Raw genomic sequence first — 22,003 nt, forward strand, 5'->3', positions numbered from 1 at the left:
TGACCTCCTTCCACCTATCCCACCTCCATCGCCCCTCCCCCTAGTCCCTCCTCCCTACCTTTTATCTCAGCCGGCTTGGCTCTCTCTCTCTTGTTCCTGATGAAGGGCTTATGCTCGAAACGTCGAATTCTCTATTCCTGAGATGCTGCCTAACCTGCTGTGCTTTGACCAGCAACACATTTGCAGCTGTGATCTCCAGCATCTGCAGACCTCATTTTTTACTTATAAGAAAGAGTAAGGCCATTTTTACATCCAGGTTGGCAAGAGGATGACATGGAATGGGATAAAGCACCCTGTCTGCATTGAGGGCACTCTCCTAAGATTGTACAACCTCGCTCTGTCCCTTCCACTTGGCTTCAAACCACTATCCCATACTCAGCGTGGCCAATCCCTATCATATCAAAATGGCCCAATTTACCTGTCTTTGGGACCCATGTTGAAAAGTGTGGTGCTGGAAAAGCATAGCAGGTCAGGCAGCATTCAAGGAGCAGGAGAATCAGCATTTCAGGCATAAGCCCTTCATCAGGTATGTTGGGGTGGGGGGTGGGGGGTGGCGGGGGAGCAGGGGCTGAGAGATAAATAGGAGGGAGGATGGGGCTGGGTGTAAGGTAGCTGGGAAGGTGATGGATGGATGCAGGTTGGGAGGTGATGTTGATAGGACAGAACAGAGGGTGGAGTGGATAGGTGGGAAGGAAGATGGACAGTTCAGGAGGGCGATGCCAAGTTGGAGGTTTGGATCTGGGATGTGGTGGGTGGAGGGGAGATGAGGAAACTGATGAAATCCACATTGATCCCATTTGGTTGGAAGCTCCCAAGACATTCCTCCTCCAGGCATTGGGTGACTAGGATTTGGCAGTGGGGGAGGCCCAGGACTTGCATGTCCTTGGCGGAGTGGCAGGGGGAGTTGAAGTGGTTGGCCACAGGGCAGTAGGATTGTTTGGTGTGTGTGTGTGTCCCAGAGATGCATGTTGTCTTTTCTGTTGCTACTCTCTTCTTCCACTGCTGGAACCACAAGACCTGCTGAAGAAACAGGTTAGTTAGAATCACACTGGGTTTTGGGTACCATTGGGTTTGAGGTCATCACTGCTACCAATTCTGCTTCCTGTGCTGAATCTAAAGACCTGTCCAATGGTCAGTAGTCAAGGATAACAATAATTGATTGAGACAACTGCCTTACGTAGCAAGATATAGATTATTGTTTGATTGCAATACATTTAACGTTAACTAGTCAGGTATAATGACAACCATCAGGAACCAGAGATGACATGTCTATTGCCAACTGGATTTTGTGCAAGTTTATCCATCCACCACCAGACACTGTGTAACATCATCGGATTGGGTGGAGTTAATGCAACTTCAGCATTAATAATTTCAGAATCATTGCCTTTAATAACTTTCGGAGGTGTGACCGCCATGCACAATGTTACATCACTTTCTTTAAAATCAGTTGGTTGAACTCTTTGATCGCTTTAATAGTATGGCAGCATTTTTTCCACTGGTTCAGAAGCTTAGGCATTCAAGCTCCACTTCAGACATGAATATAATCTAGGGGGCTCTCCTGTACACAAATTCATATTTATATTGAGAATTTGCCAAGATGATTCGGGACGGCAAGATTGACATATAGAGAGAGAATGGATCAGTTCGGACAATCATCTTTAGCATTTAGAAGAATGAGGGAGATCACCCAGAAACCAAGAAAATTCTAGGAGAACCAGACAGGGCAAACACAGGGAGAGTGTTCCCCATGATGAGGGAGTATAGCACAAGGGGTCCACAGGATAGGTCACATAAAATAATTGAGGCCAGAGCTTGAATGTTTTTGAGAAGGTGATTGATATAGTTGTTAGGGTGAAAGGTAACAAAGGGTATGGGGAGAAAGCAGGAACAGGGTGCTGAGTTGGATGATCAGCCGTGACCATATTGAATAGCAGAATAGTTTCGAAGGGCTGAATGGCCTACTCATGCTCCTGTTTTGTATGTTACCCTCTGGATGTGGAGGTGGAACAAGATAGCTACTATTATTTCAGAGGCTTGTTGAAGGTCATATGACATCTTTCAACTTATGGGGAAGTGCCAACCTATGATATGTTACCCCTACATCATAAAATGTTGCAGGTAGAAAGAACAGAAGACCTGTGTTTAAATAGCAATTTTCACAACACAGTACATCAACCAATGAAGTTATTTTTGAACTGTAGATAGCACCACAGCTAGCCTTCACAGTAGAAGATCCCAAAAACAACAGCCTGATAATACCAGATAAACTATCCTGTCTTTCTGTTAAAAAAACTTTAACACAAGTGAGAAATCCTTTGTTCTCTCTTGAAATCACACCAATTGGATTTGTTTAGATCCTCCTGAGAATCAAATAGGAACTCAGTTTGATATCTCATGTTATAGACAGTGCTTCCAACAGGGCAGCATTCCTTCAGTAGTCTGAGACTTCAAGTCCTTGAACCCACAATCTTGCAATTTAGAGCCAAGGCCAGTTGTCTGGATGTTATGGCTTGCAATGCAGAATGATGCCAACGGCGTGGGGTCAATTCCCACACCATCTGAGGTCACAACGAAGGTCTCACTTTCTCAACTTTGCTTTTCATCTAAGGGATGGTGACCACCTCTCTCGGACTGTTACACTCTTCACTAAGCCATTGTTGATGTTTCTGAGGGATGCTACAGGAATGGAAAGACTGTTTTATTTGTCTATACAATAATTGCACTCCACACTGTGAATTACTTTTTTGAAGTGCTTCCCATCTGTCCATTGGAGAAGGTATTATTTCAATATACAGTTCGCTTCCTATTAAAATTCCTTCATTAGACATTTTTTTCTTCCTTCTCCATTTCATCATGCATTAATTCAACTTCATCAGCTTTGTTGTAATGTTTTAACTAATGTTTGTAGTTGATTCTTCTTTTGTGAGGGATCTTTGATCAATCTCTCTCTTTATTGGCTTTTCCTTTGGTCCTGTCTGCATTTGGAGTCTTCACAGCAATGATTAATCAAAGAATAGTGAAAGGTATAATCTACTCTCACAAGACTATTAGTACAAGGAGCTAAATCTGTCTTCTTTAGAAAACAATTTATGCCAGAACACTGGGTTGAGTTCAGGCTAATGTAAATTAACACAGTGTAGATAGTTGTAGTATTAAATAACTTTTAAGTAATTATTGAACTGAGGTCCCTTACCTTCACTCTCAGCAGGGAGAAAAGGTCACATGGAACTTATTTGAAGAAGAACGGCGGAGTTTGATTGGTATTCTGGTCAACACTTAGTACTCAACCGACCCCAAATCAAATTAGTATGCTGTGAATTGTATTCTGAATACAAACCAGTTGCTTATCGACCTTCATTACATTAATGTCTCAACTCTACGGACCTAGTCAACATGGACAAGTTGGGCCAAAGGGCCTGTTTTCATGCTGTATACTCTATGACTCTAAATATGTCAATGAGTTCAAAGCATTTCGAGACATCTGAGGTTGAGGAAGTCACAAATACGAACTCTACGGACAATTCATACGAAAGAAGGGAGCTTCACATTTCTAGGAGGGGTTCTGCTCAGGGTTCTGACAGTTCTTCCCTAGTGCATATCAGTCAGAAAAAGGCAGGACACAACCCCCACACCTATAGGCATTATTACTAGGCTATTAATCCTGAAACCCAGGTAATGTTCCCGGGCACCTGAATTCAAATCCCATCACGGCAGACCATCAAATATTAATAATAAAAAACTGGAGTTAACTGTTGGTTGTTGGAATAGCCATTTGGTTCAGTCATGACATCTTTATCTGGTCTGACTTATTCATGACTCCAGACCCACAGTGATGTAATTGACCCTGAAATGTACTCTGGGGCAGGGCAATAAATTCGGGAAAGTGATTTACACATTTCATGAGCAATTTAAACAAAAATGTTAGTTGGGTCTACAGTTGATGCTGGGGCAGCATGTTGACTCTGGGGTGTGTAAGTAATCTAGAGGAGGAGTAATTGGGGCTTAATTGCATTAAGTATAAGGTCAGTTTAAAAGTCACTTGGGAGTTAGAATGTACAGGACCAAAGGAAAAGCCAATAAAGAGAGAGATTGATCAAAGATCCCACACAAAAGAAGAATCAACTACAAACATTACTTCATTTTCTGGGGTAACTATTTTACTTAATTTCAAAGGATCCTAGGTCTAAAGGAACTGAGGAGTGGAAAAGTACAATTTCCCCAGCAATGGCTCAACACCCTCTTACTGTTCTCCAATCCCACTACCCTGTGGCTGTACACTTTAACTCCCCCTCCCACTCTGTCAAGGACATGCAGGTCCTAGGCCTCGTCCACCGCCAAACCATTACCACCCGACGCCTGGAGGAAGAACACCTCATATTCCATATTGGGACCCTGCAAGCTCACGGAATCAATGTGGATTTCAACAGTCTTTTAAAATTTTCCCTCCCCCCACATTATCCCAGTCCCAAGTCTCCAACTCTGTACCACCCTCCTGACCTGTCCATCACCTTTCCCATCTATCCGCTCCACCCTCCTCGCTGACCTATCACCTTCTCCACCACCTTCATCCATCTATCACATTCTCAGCTATCTTCCCCCCATCCCCTCCCATTTATCTCTCAGCACCCCGACACAAGCCTCATTCCTGATGAAGGCCTTATGCCTGAAATGTCGACTCTCCTGCTCCTTGGATGCTGCCTGACCTGCTGTGCTTTTCCTGCACCATACTCTCAACTCTGGTCTTCAGCATCTGCAGTCCTTACTTCCTCCTGATTCCCCCTCAACCCCAAATACTTTTTAACGACCCTCCCAACTACTGGACCTGATTCCTCCAACCCAACTCCCATCTTACTCTCCTCATCCATTCACTCAGTCACCAACTCAGCCAATCAATCTTCTACTTACCCATTCACTTAACGTACAGACTGGACAATTAAATGCGCAATACAACTGTGAGTTTTGTAGAAAAAGAGACATATCCTGCCTCTCCCAAACTCTACTCCTCTCTGACAGATTCCTTTCTATAAAAGTTCTGCTCAGGAAAGCCTGGAAGAAATATGCAACAGTATGGATTTGGGATTTTTTTGAGCATAATGAACTGTCAATGGCTGCTACCTAGAAAATGCAGATCATTATATTTTATCATCCCTTTAAGGTGTAATTTTGAGCACAAATGGACATTCCTAAGCCTCATGCATAAATGTTCCAAGAATAACACTGTTGGAAACTGTAGATCTCTAGAGACAGGTAATACTTAAAGTGATTGAATTCTTTTGCTTTTTAAGCATTTATCAGTGCCATAACATTCTAACATGATTGCAGTGTCCTTGCTTAACTCTAATTAGTATACAGTAGTTCATTAAGATGTCATTAAATCAAGGTTTCAGATTTTACAATGATAATACACTCACAGTGTATGCTGCTATAATGAAGTAAGCAAATGTACACTTGAAGCTAAAGTCTGAAGATCAGAAGTTGCCAACAGAAAGCTCAGTCCTGCACAGAGTACAATACAACAGCCCTCCACAAATGAACTGCAACCAAATTCAAAACAACCTCATGAAGCTGTGATTCTTGTCCTGTAGATCTTTACCAAATATGACAGGAAGGAAATAGAGCTGGCACATTTCTAAGGGGGGAGGGAAAAGAGGAGCTAAGTGAACTTTTTAAAAGCTGTGATAATTGCGAGTAAATAACCTTTCTTGAAACAAAAGCATAAATTGTTGAAAAAGCTCAGCAGAGTTTCCTCAGAACTGAGTTCTGGGGAAGGGTTACATGACCCGAAACTCTAACTCTGATTTCTCTCCACAGATGCTGCCAGACTTGCTGAGCTTTTCCAGCAATTTCTGATTTATAGCATCTGCAAATCTTTCAGTTTTTAACCTTTCTTGAAAATGAAAGTTTAAAAGTTTGGAATCGCACTCCTTCAAACGTTGGTGTTGGAGAATTACTTTTCATTTTCTTCTGCTTTTTTATGCCTCTTTTCATTTCCTTCTATTCATTCCATTTCTCCTTAACAATCTTTGTTTTGCTTCTTGTGTGTCATTTAAAAATAAGTTGTAATTCCTGTTTTCTCACTGTGGGCTAAAGGTTTGCCTGTCCTAGTTTTTGGGAGGTGGGGTTGGAATTCATAATGTGCCCATCTTTGTACCATTGAAGGTAGACCTCACACAGGTATTTCCATCTCAATACTACTATGTGGACTTGCATGCTAAGTATAATACAGGAAAAGCACATCTCCCAACACCATACCTTGAGAATGCCACTATAAACCTTCCTCCAACCTGAAAAATAATCGATAATTAATTAAATTAATTCATAATTTTGAAGCCAAGGGTCTTTCTCATATTTGGCTTCCTCTCTTCCCTTCCAGCTGTCTCCATGGTCAGCAAAGGATCAGTGAGCATTATCTGTTCCTTTTAAAGGCAGGTTATACTGAATGATATTGCTGTAGTACATGGGATATCAGTGCAACATAATGACCCCAAGAAACAGATGTGATATTGGAAGTATTAATGGGAGAAATGTGCAGGAAGTGATGCTGTTGTTCTATGATCAACCTCAGCAGGGACTGGGAGGGGGTGTTTAGGATTATTAACTCCCAGCATCTGATTCCATGACAAGGGAAGGCACTGTTGCAACAGTATATTACAACATGTTGCCCTTAGTTGAAGGATCAGCAATGAAGAGTCATAATTTTAAGGTGAAGGGCAAGACATTTTGAAGGGATTTGAGGAATAATGCTTTCACCCACAGAGTGGTGGGATTCTGGAATTCACTGCCTGGGAGAGACTGGAGTAAAGTCAGGACCTTAAAAAAATGCTTAGACGAGCATCTGAAATGTCACAACTTTTTCTTGAGCTGAAATATGGAGGTAGTGTGGGTAAGTCAGGGCAGACTCAATGGACCAAAGGACCTCTGTCTGACTCTACATCGGTGGTCAAGGAGAGTGAAAGTATCTTCATATGACCTTTGATATTATTGCGCAGAACAAGTTTGTGAGAAAAACTATAGCTCATAATAAGAGAGACAGTAATACCATGAATACTAAATTCCCCAAGCAACAGGAAATGAGGAGTAATTATTAATCAATTATGAATTAATTTAATTAATTATCCATTATTTTTCAGGCTGAAGGAAGGTTTATAGTGGCATTCTCAGTGTATGGTGTTGGGAGACGTGCTTTTCCTGTATTATACTTAGCATGCAAGTCCACAGGTCCCTGAAGGTAGCAAGGTTATAAAGGAGGCATACATATGGAATGCTTCCCAATGCCAAAGGTACAGAATATAAATTTTGGGATAGAATGATGAAACTGTATAAAACACTGACCACAACTGGAACAATGTGTGCAGGTCTGGTCACCACATTACAGTAAGGATGTAATCACTCTGGAGAGAGTGCAGAGAAGACTTACTAGAATGTTGCCAAGGCTGGAGAATTGTAGCTACCATAAATGATTGGAGAGGTGCAGTTGTTTTCTTTGGAACAGAGAAGGTTGAGGGTCACCATGATTGTAGCTTTAGGGTACAGGACCTTGAGTGTAGGGAGGTTAGGAATAATGCAGCGATCTCTAAGGAGGGTGCCTGTAACCAGAAAGGTGGATTGAAGTGTGTATACTTCAATGCCAGAAGTATAAGGAATAAGGTAGGTGAACTTGCAGCGTGGGTTGGTACCTGGGACTTCGATGTTGTGGCCATTACAGAGACGTGGGTAGAACAGGGACAAGAATGGCTGTTGCACGTTCCAGGGTTCAAATGTTTTAGTAGGATCAGACATGGGGGTAAAAAAGGGGGAGGCGTGGCATTACTTGTCAAAGACAGTATCACAGCAGTGGAATGGACGATGGAAGAGGACTTGCCATCTGAGGTAGTTTGGGCTGAGGTTAGAAATAGGAAAGGTGAGGTCACCCTGTTAGGTGTTTTCTACAGGCCTCCTAATAGTCCTAGAGAAGTAGAGGATAATATTGCAAGGATGATTCAGGAAAAGAGTGAAGGTAGCACGGTGGTTGTTATGGGGGACTTTAACTTCCCAGATATTGACTGGGAGAGCTATAGCTCGAGTTCATTAGATGGGTCGGTGTTTGTACAATGTGTGCAGGAGGGTTTCCTGACACAATATGTCGACAGGCCAACAAGAGGGGAGGCTATATTGGATTTGGTTCTAGGTAATGAACCAGGCCAGGTGTTAGACTTGGAGGTAGGTGAGCACTTCGGGGACAGTGACCACAACTCGGTGACTTTTACTTTAGTGATGGAGAGGGATAATCGTGCGCCGCAGGACAAGAGCTATAGCTGGGGGCAGGGAAATTATGATGCAGTGAGGCATGACTTAGGTTGTGTGGATTGGAAAAACAGGCTTCAAGAGAAGAACACTAATGAGATGTGGGGATTGTTCAAGGAGCAGCTACTGCGTGTCCTCGATAGGTATGTACCAGTCAGGCATGGTGTAAAGGGCCTTGTGAGGCAGCCGTGGTTTAGTAAGGAATTGGAGTCCCTTGTGAAAGGGAAGAAGGCGGCATATGTAAAGATGAGGCGTGAAGGTTCAGTAGGGGCGATTGAGAGTTATAAGGTAGCCAAGAAGGAGCTAAAGAGGGAGCTAAGAAAAGCGAGAAGGGGACATGAAAAGTCTTTAGCTGGTAGGATTAGGGAAAACCCAAAGGCTTTCTATAGGTATGTCAAGAATAAAAGGATGACTAGGGTAGGTATCGGTCCAGTCAAGGATAGTAGTGGGAAGTTGTGTGTGGAGGCGGAGGAGATTGGAGAGACATTAAATCAGTACTTTTCATCAGTATTCACTCAGGAACAGGACACTGTTGCTGATGTGAATATGGAATCACAAATAATTAGAATGGATGCCCTGGAAATATGCAGGGAAGAGGTTTTGGGAATATTGGAAAGGATGAATATAGATAAGTCTCCTGGGCCTGATGGCATTTACCCCAGGATCCTATGGGAAGCTAGGGAGGAGATAGCAGAGCCATTGGCCTGGATTTTTATGTCGTCATTGTCAACGGGAATAGTACCAGAGGACTGGAGGATAGCGAATGTGGTCCCATTGTTCAAGAAAGGGAGTAGGGATAGCCCTAGTAACTATAGGCCAGTGAGTCTGACTTCAGTGGTGGGCAAAGTCTTAGAGAGAATGGTAAGGGATAAGATTTATGAACATCTGGGTAGGAATAACGTGATCAGGGATAGCCAGCATGGTTTTGTGAAGGGCAGGTCGTGCCTCACAAACCTTATTGAGTTCTTTGAGAAGGTGACTAAGGAAGTGGATGAGGGTAAAGCAGTAGATGTTGTGTATATGGATTTTAGTAAGGCGTTCGATAAGGTTCCCCATGGTAGGCTAATGCTAAAACTTCGGAGGTATGGCATTGAGGATACATTAGAGGTTTGGATTAGGAATTGGCTGGCTGGAAGGAGACAGAGGGTGGTAGTTGATGGATTATGTCCATCTTGGAGCGCAGTTACTAGCGGTGTACCACAAGGATCTGTTTTGGGACCATTGCTTTTTGTTATCTTTATAAATGATCTAGAGGAAGGACTTGAAAGCTGGGTAAGCAAGTTTGCGGATGACACGAAAGTCGGTGGAGTTGTGGTTAGTGAGGAAGGAAGTGGTAGGTTACAGCGGGATATAGATAAGTTGCAGAGCTGGGCGGAAATGTGGCAAATGGAATTCAATGTAGCTAAGTGCGAAGTCGTTCACTTTGGTAGGAATAACAAGATGATGGATTACTGGGCTAATGGTAGGCTACTTGGTAGTGTGGATGAGCAGAGGGATCTTGGTGTCTATGTACACAGATCTCTGAAAGTTGCCACCCAGGTAAATAGTGCTGTGAGGAAGGCATATGGTGTACTGGGCTTTATTGGCAGAGGAATTGAGTTCCGGAGTCCTGAGGTCATGTTGCAGTTGTATAAGACTCTGGTGAGGCCTCATCTGGAGTATTGTGTGCAGTTTTGGTCGCCATACTATAGGAAGGATGTGGAAGCTTTAGAACGAGTGCAGAGGAGGTTTACCAGGATGTTGCCTGGAATGGTAGGAAAATCTTATGAGGAAAGGCTGAGGCACTTGGGGCTGTTCTCACTGGAGAAGAGAAGGTTTAGGGGAGATCTGATAGAAGTGTATAAGGTGATTAGGGGTTTAGATAGGGTAGATACTAAGAACCTTTTACCGCTAATGGAGTCAGGTGTTACTAGGGGACATAGCTTTAAATTAAAGGGTGGTAGGTATAGGACAGATGTTAGGGGTAGATTCTTCACACAGCGGGTTGTGAGTTCATGGAATGCCCTGCCCGTATCAGTGGTGAACTCTCCTTCTTTATGTTCATTTAAGCGGGCATTGGATAGGCATTTGGAAGTTATTGGGCTAGTATAGGTTAGGTAGGACTCGGTCGGCGCAACATCGAGGGCCGAAGGGCCTGTACTGCGCTGTATCCTTCTATGTTCTATGTTCTATGATTGAGGTGGACAGCATTGTGAAGTGGGGTGAGTAGATCAAAGAACCTGTTTTCCTTGGCAGGGTTCAATAACCAGGGGGTCATGGATTCAAGTTGAGTGGCAGAAGGATTAGAGGGGACCTTGAGAGAAAGTGTTTTTACACAGAGAGCGGTGGGTGTCTGAAATTCGCTGCCTGAGTTAACGGTGGAGGCAGAGACCCTAAACTCTTTTAAAAAGTACCTGAATCTGCAGCTTAAGTGCTGTAAGCTACAAGGCTATGTGCCCTATGTGGGACTATGTGCACTATGTAGGAAGATGGGATTAGAAAGGGCATCTGGGTGTCTTTGGGTCAGCATAGACAAGATAGGTTGAATAGTCTCCTTCTGGGCTATATCACTTTTATGGTTCTATATTAATTGTCGAGATTTTGAAGTACAGGACATGATTTCAAAGGTTGTGGATGATGCAAAACTTGAAAGCATTGTGAACTAGCGGATGGTTAAATCTGACTTCAATACAAATTGGCGCAGTGATAGATAAGTGGCAGATGATATTCAATGTAAATGTGCGTGAAGTGATTCAATTTATGGAGTAAATCATAGAGGGTTGATATAAAACAAACGGTATAATTCCAAAGGGGGTACGGAAGCAGAGGAACCCTGGTGCATGCATTGTTAAGTGATTCAAGGCAGCAGAACAGGTTGAGAGAGTGGTTAATGCAACATAGAGTGATCCATTACCCTGGGTTTTTATTAATACAGACATAGCATACTAGAGAAAGGAGGTTATGTTTAACATAGACACGTCACTAGTCTAATCACAGCCAGGTCTGGCTATCACATTTTGGGAAAAACATGAAGATTTTTAGAGACAGTTCAGAAAAGATTCATGAGAATGATCCCAGGGTGAGGAACTCCATTTGTGGAGATAACTTGGATGACGTAGGACCCTTTTTTTGGAGAAGGTTGGTAGGAGATTCACAAAGTGATCAAAATCATTTGGGATCTGCACAGAATGACGAGGGAGATTTGTTTCCAATGCATGGAAGTGCAGTGAATGAGGAGACACAGATTTAAAGTGATTAATAAAACAAGCAAAAGTAACATGAGGATTTTTTTCATGCAGCAAGTATTTCGGATCTACAATCCTCTGCCTGAGATTGCAACACAGGCAAATTCAATTTAAGAACTCAATAAGGAGTGAAGCAGCCATCTGAATTGAGGAATGTGCAGGGTAATGGGAAGAAGGCAGAGAAATGACAAGGAAACAGTTTTGAAGAAGAGTCATAGAGTCATAGAGCATGGAAACAGACTCTTCGGTCCAACCTGTCCATGCCAAACAGTTATTCCAAACCCAATTTATTTCCATTTGCCAGCACCCAGCCCATATCCCTCCAAACCCTTCCTATTCATATACCCGTCCACATGCCTGTTAAATGTTGCAGTTGTACCAGCCTCCACCACTTCCTCAGGCAGCTCATTCCATACACGTACCACCCTCTGTATGAAAAGGTGACCGCTTAGGTCTCTTTTATATCTTTCCCCTCTCACCCTAAACCTATGCCCTCTAGTTCTGGATTCCCCGAACCCAGGGAAAAGACTTTATAAATTTATTCTATCCATGCCCCTCATAATTTTGTAAACCTCTCTAAGGTCACCCCTCAGCCTCCGACGCTTCAGGGAAAATAGCCTTAACCTATTCAGCCTCTCCCTATGGCTCAAATCCTCCAACCCTGGCAACAGCCTTGTAAATCTTTTCTGAACCCTTTCAAGTTTCACAATATCTTTCCGATAGGAAGGAGGCCAGAATCGCATGCAATATTCCAACAGTGGCCTAACCAATGTTCTGTACAGCCGCGCCCAACTTCGGTACTCAATACTCTGACCAATAAAAGAAAGCATACCAAATGCCTTCTTCACTATCCTATCTATCTGCGACTCCACTTTCAAGGAGCTATGAACCTGCACTCCAAGGTCTCTTTGTTCAGCGACACTCCTTAGGACCTTACCATTAAGTGTATAAGTCCTGCTAAGATTTGCTTTCCCAAAATGCAGCACCTCGCATTTATCTGAATTAAACTCCATCTGTCACCTCTCAGCCCATTGGCCCATCTGGTCAAGATCCTGTTGTAATCTGAGGTAACTTTCTACGCTGTCCACTACACTTCTGCAAACTTACTAACTGTACCTATTATGCTCGCATCTAAATCATTTATGTAAATGACAAAAGTAGAGGACCAAGCACTCATCCTTGTAGCACTCCACTGGTCACAGTCCCCCAGTCTGAAAAACAATCCTCCACCACCACCCTCCGTCTTCTACCTTTGAGCTATGTCTGTATCCAAATGGCTAGTTCTTCCATGAGGAACCTTGATGAACTCCTTTCTGAAGTCCATATAATATCACATATACTGCTCTGCCCTCATCAATCCTCTTTGTTACTTCTTCAAACAACTTAATCAAGTTTGTGAGACATGATTTCCCATGCACAAAGCCATGTTGACTATTCCTAATCAGTCTTTGAAAATCCAGTCCCTCAGGATTGTCTCCACCATATCAGACCTGAAATGTTAACTCTGTTTCTCTCTTCAAAGATGTTGTCAGGTCTATTGAGTTTCTCCAGAATTTTCAGTTTTGATTTAAGCTTAGAATTTTTCAGCTTCAAATGATCCCTACAGGGTTCTATACAAAAATGTCTGGCTTGGAAATTCCAAACCAAACTCTTATACTCAGATAGTCTATTTCTAACTTTTCTGAGTTAACTTTATATTTCAGGAGAATTGTGTTCTTCCATTCAGTTTCAATAAAGCCTTCTATAAACTAAAATCAAAAGCATTCCAAGCTATGGATGCTTCCCCAGAGTAAAACAAAATCTGTGATCCTTCTAACTGAAAGCAGCTTCATGCTGGTCAGGGTTTGTTCTGTCCACTATTAAAGCTTTCCCAACGTAAACAAATTCCCATTCGTAATCCTAGAACTATCTCCCTCATACTGATTGAAACAGAAAGCATGGCTCAAAAAAAAATACTAACAATGTAATTATCAAACCGGCTCATACTCACAGACAAGAATTCATATGCCACTAGTTTAAAATCCAAACTCTTAAAGCACTTATACATACACTTAACACATGTGTATCATGTATTTTAGATCTCAATTCACACGCATCTAATTCATCTCTGTGAAAATATATCATCCAAATATAGTGAAATACACACTGATTTTCTCATTTGTTTCTTGTCAGATAAGACTGTGCCACATAGAAGGAGGCCAAACAGAACCAGGGTGTTTCTGCTTCTCATGAGCTATAGAGAGCAGATGGCTGTCAGGTACAATGAAGCACATTAACATCCAATGTTGCTGAATTTTTTTAAAATGGTAATGACATTATGCCCCTTCCCAGCATCCCGCTCACCCTTATCCTATCAGGCATGATAAGACCACAGTTGGTGATGTGACCATGGCCCTCTTATTTCCCTCCTCCCGGAGACCTGACATAATGCGGTGGCTGATATACTAATGATCTGCTGCTATCATGCTGTGATATTTATGTCAGTTCTGGTAACCTAAGGATGAGATGTGGGTCACACAATACTGAAGAATTCAATAAACTTTCATTACAGCACCTGGTATCTAGATACGTATGCCACAATCAAAGCAAATTGTGTGTCTGTGCTCAAGCTAATCAGTTTGGATATACAGCAGTACACTTTCTTCAGTGTGACATGCTATAAGAGAACAGAGCTCAGTAAATAGAAACTGAGCTTTATATCATCAGGTCACATGGTATGATAATGACAGCATGAACATGTTCCTTAAAGGTACATCACGCATTTGCTGTGAGACATTTCACAACATCCCCTACTGCGCGTTCATCAACCTTCCCTCCTGATATACCCCTTTCAGACTCCCACAAGCAGCGACAGTAGCCTAAGGAAGAAGAGAGAGTTTAACATCACAACATCGATGAAGAGATCCTTTCACTTGATCTGACACTTGTAACCACCAGTTCATATATTGGTATAGCGTGTAACTTAGAGGCCAGTATGAAGAGTGGATGAGTACTTAGCACAATATCTGAGCATGCATGAGCTACAGTCAAGCCAGGAGGCAAGGATGATTCATTTGCCAGTTCACTCAGGGATTACAGGGCAATCCTGCTACAGAGAACTCAGTTGAGGACCTAGAGGGGGTGATGGAAAGGGGAAGGCTTGTTGGCTTTCACACTGAGACGCTGGCTTTCATTGGCTGACCTGCCAGCTTGTAACAGGGAGCAGAGAGAGCTCCAGTTCCAACTTGTTGGAGCATATCATATTGAGGCTGCCTTCTCCATTGTCTACACTCCACCTCCCTATACACTGCAGATCCAGAACCACTGCCAAATCTTGCTTCTACATCTGCCACATTCACCTGCAAGCCCTTGCATCTGCGAGAGTGCAGCAATATTTTCAAGGCTGAGATAGGCTGATTTCTCTCGTCACTAGGAGAAAGTGATGACTCAATCAGTAAAGGAAGCAAGGATTATTGGGAAAAGGCATGAAAGTGGAGTTGAGTTGAGCATCGTTAGATCGGTCTTGATCTCACTGAATGCCAGAGTAGACTCAATAGACTGAATGGCCTGTGTCATCTCTTACTTGTTGTGGCCTGTCAAATCCAACTAACTCACCACCATCTCCAAAAACACTGCTGAGTATTTCCAGATAATTTGCAACTGCAGAGGTTCATAAAAATGATCTTACCTGCCATTTGAATGACTGGCTTTTCAGGAACAAATTGATCCAACTTTAAGCTCAGCACTTATTGGTTATAATGCAATCGGTGACCTGTCAGGTCTTAGAAAGTGAGGACTGCAAATGCTGGAGATCAGAGTCGAGAGTGTGGTGCTGGAAAAGCACAGCATCCGAGGAGCAGGAGAATTGATGTCAGGAATGAGGCTTGTGGGCTGGAGGGGTTGAGACAGAAATGGACTAGGGGGAAGGTAGTTGAGAATATCATAGGTAGATGAAGGTACGGGAGAAGGTGATAGGTTGGAGAGGAGGGTGGAGCGAATAAATGGGAAAGGTGATGGACAGGTTAGGAGGGCAGTGCCAAGTTGGAGGCTTGGGATTGGGATAATGTGAGAGGAGGGGAAATGAGGAAACTGTTGAAATCCACATTGATCCCATGTGGTTGCAGGGTCTCAAGGTGGCATTCGTCCTCCAGGCGTCAGGTGGCAAGGGTTGGCGATGGAGGAGGCCCAGGACTTGCATGTCTTTGTTGGAGTGGGAGGGGGAGTTGAAGTGTTCGGTTATGGGCCGGTGGAATACCAATACTTTGAGGGTTCTTCAAGGTGACTTAGTGAAGACTCACCGTTTCTCACACATAACCTTGATACCTTCGAAATATCCCTCCAGTTAGAGTAGCCTCTACTCAACAGGTCACTAAAGCTTTGGGAGCAGCTCTTAGTCACATGACACTAACAGCAATAGTCGAGCATTCATAGCCATGGTTATGAGAATGATATAGCCATCACTGTGATTTCAGGACAGGATGTTACCTTCTTGGTGCCAGGGTCATGGATGGCACAGAGTGGCAGCAGGACATTCTTCTGCAGGACAATGAGCAGCTGGAGATCATGATCCATGACTTAGGGTCTGAATGAATTTAATAGGAAAAGGGATTCAGTGCTGCAATTAGAACTTTAGGAGCTAGGTCGGAAATTAGCAAGCAGGGCCTCTAGAATTACATTGGGTGCCATGTGCAATTGAATAGTTAAATAGGAGGATAAGGTGTGGTTGGAAGGATGGTTCAGGAGGGAGGACTTAAGATATCTGCTACACTGTGAGTGGTTCTGAGGGAGATCGCACCTGTACAAGCTGGAGAGTACCTGAAACAGAGCTGGGGCTGCCAGAGGAAGTGATGGAGGGTGGAACAATTACAACATTTAAAAGACATCTGGATGGATATATGTACAGGAAGGGTTTAGAGAGATATAGGCCAAATGATAGCAAATGGGACTAAATTAATTTAGGATATCTGGGCAGCATGGATGGGTTGGATCAAGGGATTTGTTTCCATGCTGTACATCTCTATGACTCTATGAATTCCTTGTGAGACATTTTGCTAATGCTCTTGAGAAGGCTTTGAACTAACTTCGCAGTGGTGTGAGAATCAAGAGAGATTACTGGAAAAGAACGTCAGGTCATGCCATTATAATTTTCTGTATCTCCGATTGTGAACTGAATTAGGAAGAAAAGGTTGTTTACAAAAACACAAAGAAGGTGCGACTTAAATACAAGTTACCCAAACTGACTGCAATCGGTGTTTGCGTTGCTGCTTGGATCAAGCGATGGGGGGGAGGCTGGTTGCTGATAGGCTGGCACCAGGGAGATTGTACAAATTGAGACTTGGTCAGTGATAAGTAGCTGATTGGTCTGTGAAGTTGTGACCAGTTGTCGATGACAAAGTTCATCAACCTTGCTCCTGGTTAGCTGCATAGCTTGTGGATGTGAATGATATTTACAGCAGCCTTCAGGGCTCCAGAAGGGGTAGTGGTGTATCTCTTTATTCCTCTCCTCCCAGTTTCTGTAAGCTGTTGTTTTAATCACTAAGTCACAGACCTCGTAAGTCATGAACCAGTCATGACTGTGCCTCCTGCAAGGAATATATAGAGAAGAGCATTTGAAGAATACAGCTGTGCTGAGGGAGGATATTCCGGGAAATACAGAAATGATTTGTATGCTAGCACAAGAGGTACAGTTAGTAAGTTTGCAGATGACATCAAAATTGGAGGTGTAGTGGACAGTGAAGAAGGTTACCTCAGATTACAACATGATCTGGACCAGATGGGCCAAAGGGCTGAGAAGTGGCAGATGGAGTTTAATTCAGATAATGCAAGGTGCTGCATTTTGGGAAAGCAAATCTTAACAGGACTTATACACTTAATGGTAAGGTCCTAGGGAGTGTTGCTGAACAAAGAGACCTTGGAGTGCAGGTTCATAGCTCCTTGAAAGTGGAGTTGCAGGTAGATAGGATAGTGAAGAAGGCATTTTGTATGTTTTCCTTTATTGGTTTAGAGTATTGAGTACAGGAGTTGGGGGGTCATGCTGCAGCTGTACAGGACATTGGTTAGGCCACTGTTGGAATATTGTGTGCAATTCTGGTCTCCTTCCTATCAGAAAGATGTTGTGAAACTTGAAAGGGTTCAGAAAAGATTTACAAGGATGTTGCCAGGGTTGGAGAATCTGAGCTACAGGGAGAGGCTGAACAGGCTGGGGCTGTTTTCCCTGGAGCGTCGGGGGCTGAGGGGTGACTTTATACAGGTGTTAATAATTATGAGGAGCATGGATAGGATAAATAGACAAAGTGTGTGTGTGTGTGTGTGTAAGGGTTTCCCCTGCAGTGTGTGTGTATGTGTGTGTGTGTGTGTGAGGGTTTCCCTGCAGTGCATGTGTTTGCGTAAGGGTTTTTATAAGAGGGTTACAGAAACAAAGACAGAAATTGCTGGTAAACCTCAGCAGGTCTGGCAGCATCGGTGGGAAAGTTTTCTTATGAAGGAGACACCAGACTCGAGTTGTTGACTCTGCTTTCTTCCCACAGATGCTGGATTTCACCAGCAACATCTGTTTTGTTTCAGATCTCCAAGATCTGCAATTCTTTGTTTTATTTTAAAGTTTTGACTGACAGATTTAAATTATAACAGTGGCTCGAATCTATTTACATCTAATAAATAGCAATTCTGCTGAAGTACGTACATCTGAACCCTGTTTCCTGCTTGTCTGGGTCTAAATCGATAACTTAAGGGATTATTTTTGCTAAATTTGATAAAATCTTGCACATTTGTGACACTGTGGGAATAGTGGGGCTTGATTTCCAGCACTACTGCAGCAAGACATGACAGTAGGTTTCACAAAACACTTTGGAGAGACAGGTAGCATAAAGAAGAGTAAAATAAAATGTGAAGTTAGATTAAGTAGGAAAACAATTAAATCTAAATCAGGATAATTCTGCATGTATGTGAATGCTCAAAATGTTGCAAGTAAGATTGGAAAAGTGCAGATTGAGTGTGGAAATGGATGCTGTAGCAATAGCACAGAACTGACTCAAGGAAATATTCCACTGTACAAGATGTCAGAGAAGATAGAAAAGGAAGGAAAAGAGGTGGCGTGCCAATATTGTTAAGGAGAGAATTGCAGTGCTGAACCAAGAGGTTCCACATGGTTCAAGGACAGAATCAATTTGACTCAAACTAACAAATATAAAGGGTACAATTACAGCGATTGATGGAGCTGTTTTCCTTGCTGAGAAGAAGGCTAAGAGGAGATCTGATAGAAAACTTCAAAACCACAAGGGATCTGGATGGAGTAGATAAAGACAACTGCCTTTGTTCAACCCAGATTTAAAGAGATTTGCAAAAGAAGTAAATGTGGTTCGGGTCTGAAACGCGCTGGAAATGTGGTGGAGACAGCTGCAATTATGCCATTCAAGAGGGCATTGGATGATTACACAAACAGAAGCAATGTACAAGGCTATGGGGAAAATGCAGGAGATTGGCACTAAACTCTGCTGCTCTGTTGGAGTGCCAGCACAGACATAATGGGTCAAATGCCTCTTTCTGCTCCAAAACACTTCTGTAGTTCTGTGACTCTATGATCCTATAGAGAGACGGCACAGACTTAGTAGGCTGAACAGCCTCCTTCTGTGCAGTGAGTAAATCTATCATGCTACAACAGTGTGATCAGAAAATCCAACTGATCCCATTTGTTTTGGTCTTCTGTTTGCTTTCTGAACATCAAACATGTGGTGCAATTTTGCCCAAAGCTTGGTCCTTCTGTTAATGCTACTCTTCTGATATTTTCAATTGGACTTTGATTATCAGACTCTATGGCTTCAAGGCTTCCTTTGAGAGGAAAGGAATTTTGGAGATTGTGGACTGAAATTGCAATTTCCCACTCTGAAATCGGGCCAAGGTCTCAGGTAGAGCATTGATATATTGCCTTCACTACAGACAAACATCCCAAAAGACTTTAGAAACAAAATCTTGTAAAAAAAACATGTTGTAGTATCTGTTGCCAATAAAATATCAAAGTTTATAAAATAATGAGGGGCATAGACAGAGTTAGTGGCCGCTGTCCTTTTCCCTACGATTGTGGATTTCAAGACCAGGAGGCAAATTTGTAAGGTGAGAGGAGAGATTTAAAAATGATACGATGGGTAAGTTTTCTACACAGAGGGTGCTTTGTGGATGGAATGAACTTCCTGAGGAAATGGTGGATGTGGATGCAATTATCGAGGAACCTCGATTACCTGGCATTCGATTATCCAAAGTTTGGGTTATCTAAACAAGATTGCAAGGTCTCGATGCTTGGCTAAACTGTGTTGTCTGGCATTTGATTATCCAAACAAAACAATCCCCACCCGTGTCTTCTGGATAATTGAGATTCCTCAGTACAACATTTAAAGGACATGTGGATAAGTACATGAATAGGAAAGGTTTGGAGGGATATGGGCCAGGAGCAGGCAGGTGGGATTGGTTTAGTTGGGGTTACGGACTGGTTGGACCGAAGGGTCTGTTTCCATGCTGTATGCTTAAAAACTCTAAATGCTTAAAACGTTTAACCCAGGTGAAGCTAGTTGTTATTCCCAATCATTGTCACCCTGAATCTATAACACTCATCGACCAACAGTCAGCATTATCATTCCCCTTGGTAATTAAGGTAATGTTGCCTTCATTGTTATTTTAATATTTATCTTTCAAGCTGAATATAAGCTCTAATCTGCAGCTTGTCACTAATTTTTGTTTGCAGTGGCTCATTTTATTGCTTTCTTCCTGAATTCCTAAATATTCTGGATGTGCTACTTGCAGTTGAAATTACCCTTGCTGACTGGCTTCAAGGGAGGGTATGTTGTGTCAGGGCTCAGCATGATTGACGAGAATAATCCACTGGTATTTAAAGGTTGTGTGGTTTCAGTGCTTTGGCAATGAGCCCTCTCTGAAAGTTTTTATAAGCAGAGGATTTAATTTTGCAGAGAATGACAGCCCCTAAATTGCAAATAGTTATTAAATTTCTTCTCCTGTCCAATTCCCCTTCCTGTCCTGTCTGGGCACAGTGTAAATACAAAATTTGAATATTAACCATTATTGTTGAGGTACTGCAGCTCTTTATTAGATACCTAGCTCCTTGCCATGTACGCATCTGCCAGGCAAGAGAATAAAAATCTTGTCTGCAATAAATCTTGTTACATTTAGATTTGCAATGACGACTGTAATTGCTAAGTCTCAGTTTGCAAGACTCATTTGTGTACCTTCAGCAGTCATTTGCTTAGTTGTTTTTCTGACAAAAACATAAAGTGAAGAGAAATATAATGAAGATGGGTTGAATATGTCAGCAAGCCTTACTTAGATAACGCTGGCGTAAATGATGGGGTATAAGACCTCCTGAGCCGATGTGAGTAGAATATGGTGAAAATAATGAGCTTCTTCTTCACACTGTGTCTTAATCACTTAGTTTTTTCAATGCAATTTAAGATAATGGTTTAGATTTTCACAGAGTTGTAAGCATAGATGCTTCAAATGTGGAGCGAGAGGTCATGACCCTATCTTGGACAGGTCCTATTTTTGCCAGTAGGAAGAGGAAAAACATAAGACCATAAGACCATCACAGCAGAAGTAGGCCATTCAGCCCATTGAGTCTGCTCTGCTATTCAATGAGATTATGGCAGATCTGATAATCCTACATTCCAATTTCCCGCCTTTTCCCAATAATGCTTGGTTCTCTGACTTAGTAAAAATCTATTTCAGCCTTGAACATACTTAAGGCCTCAATAGTCCTCTTCAATAAAGAATTACACAGATTTAGAATCCTCTAAGTAAAGAAATTTCTCCTCATCTTTGTCTTAAATGTGCAGCCCTTATTTTGAGATTATGCCCTCTGATCCTAAGACTCTTAAACAAGGGGGAACATCATTCACTCATCTACTCTGTCCAGTTTCCCCAAGAATCTTACATTGTCAATAGTTTGCTTCTACTACTATTATTTTCCAACTTGTACAGTCCCAATCTACTCAAGTAAAATAAAACAAAGGACTGTAGATGCCATTCACATCTGGGTACCTTACTTAAGGAAGGTTTTTAAAGCCCTGGCGAAAGTTAAAAGGAGATTTATTAGAAAGATACCAGAAATGGGACACTTTAGATACAAGGGAGATAAGAGAAATTGGCCTTGTTCTCCATGGAGCAGAAAAGATTAAGAGGTGACCTCATTGAGGTTTTCAAAGTTAGGAACAATTTTGACATGATTAAGAAGGATATTCTCTTTCCACACATGAGTATATCAATAACTAAGGGTGACAATTGCAAGACTGTCAGCAAGAGAACTGGGAGTGGGATGAGGAGAAACTTGTTTATTCAGAGAGTTGTTAGGATTTGGAATGTGCAGCTTGGGAGAATGGCAGAGGCAGATTCCAGGGGAGGTTTCAAAAAAGAGTTAGATATACATTTGAAAATGATGAACTTAGCAGGATCTGGAGATAAGACTGGGAGAATGGGACCAGCTGGGTAGCATTTTTAGGAGCTGGTACAGTGATGTG

Source organism: Hemiscyllium ocellatum, chromosome 23, assembly GCF_020745735.1.
Source record: "Hemiscyllium ocellatum isolate sHemOce1 chromosome 23, sHemOce1.pat.X.cur, whole genome shotgun sequence".
NCBI classification, from domain to species: domain Eukaryota; kingdom Metazoa; phylum Chordata; class Chondrichthyes; order Orectolobiformes; family Hemiscylliidae; genus Hemiscyllium; species Hemiscyllium ocellatum.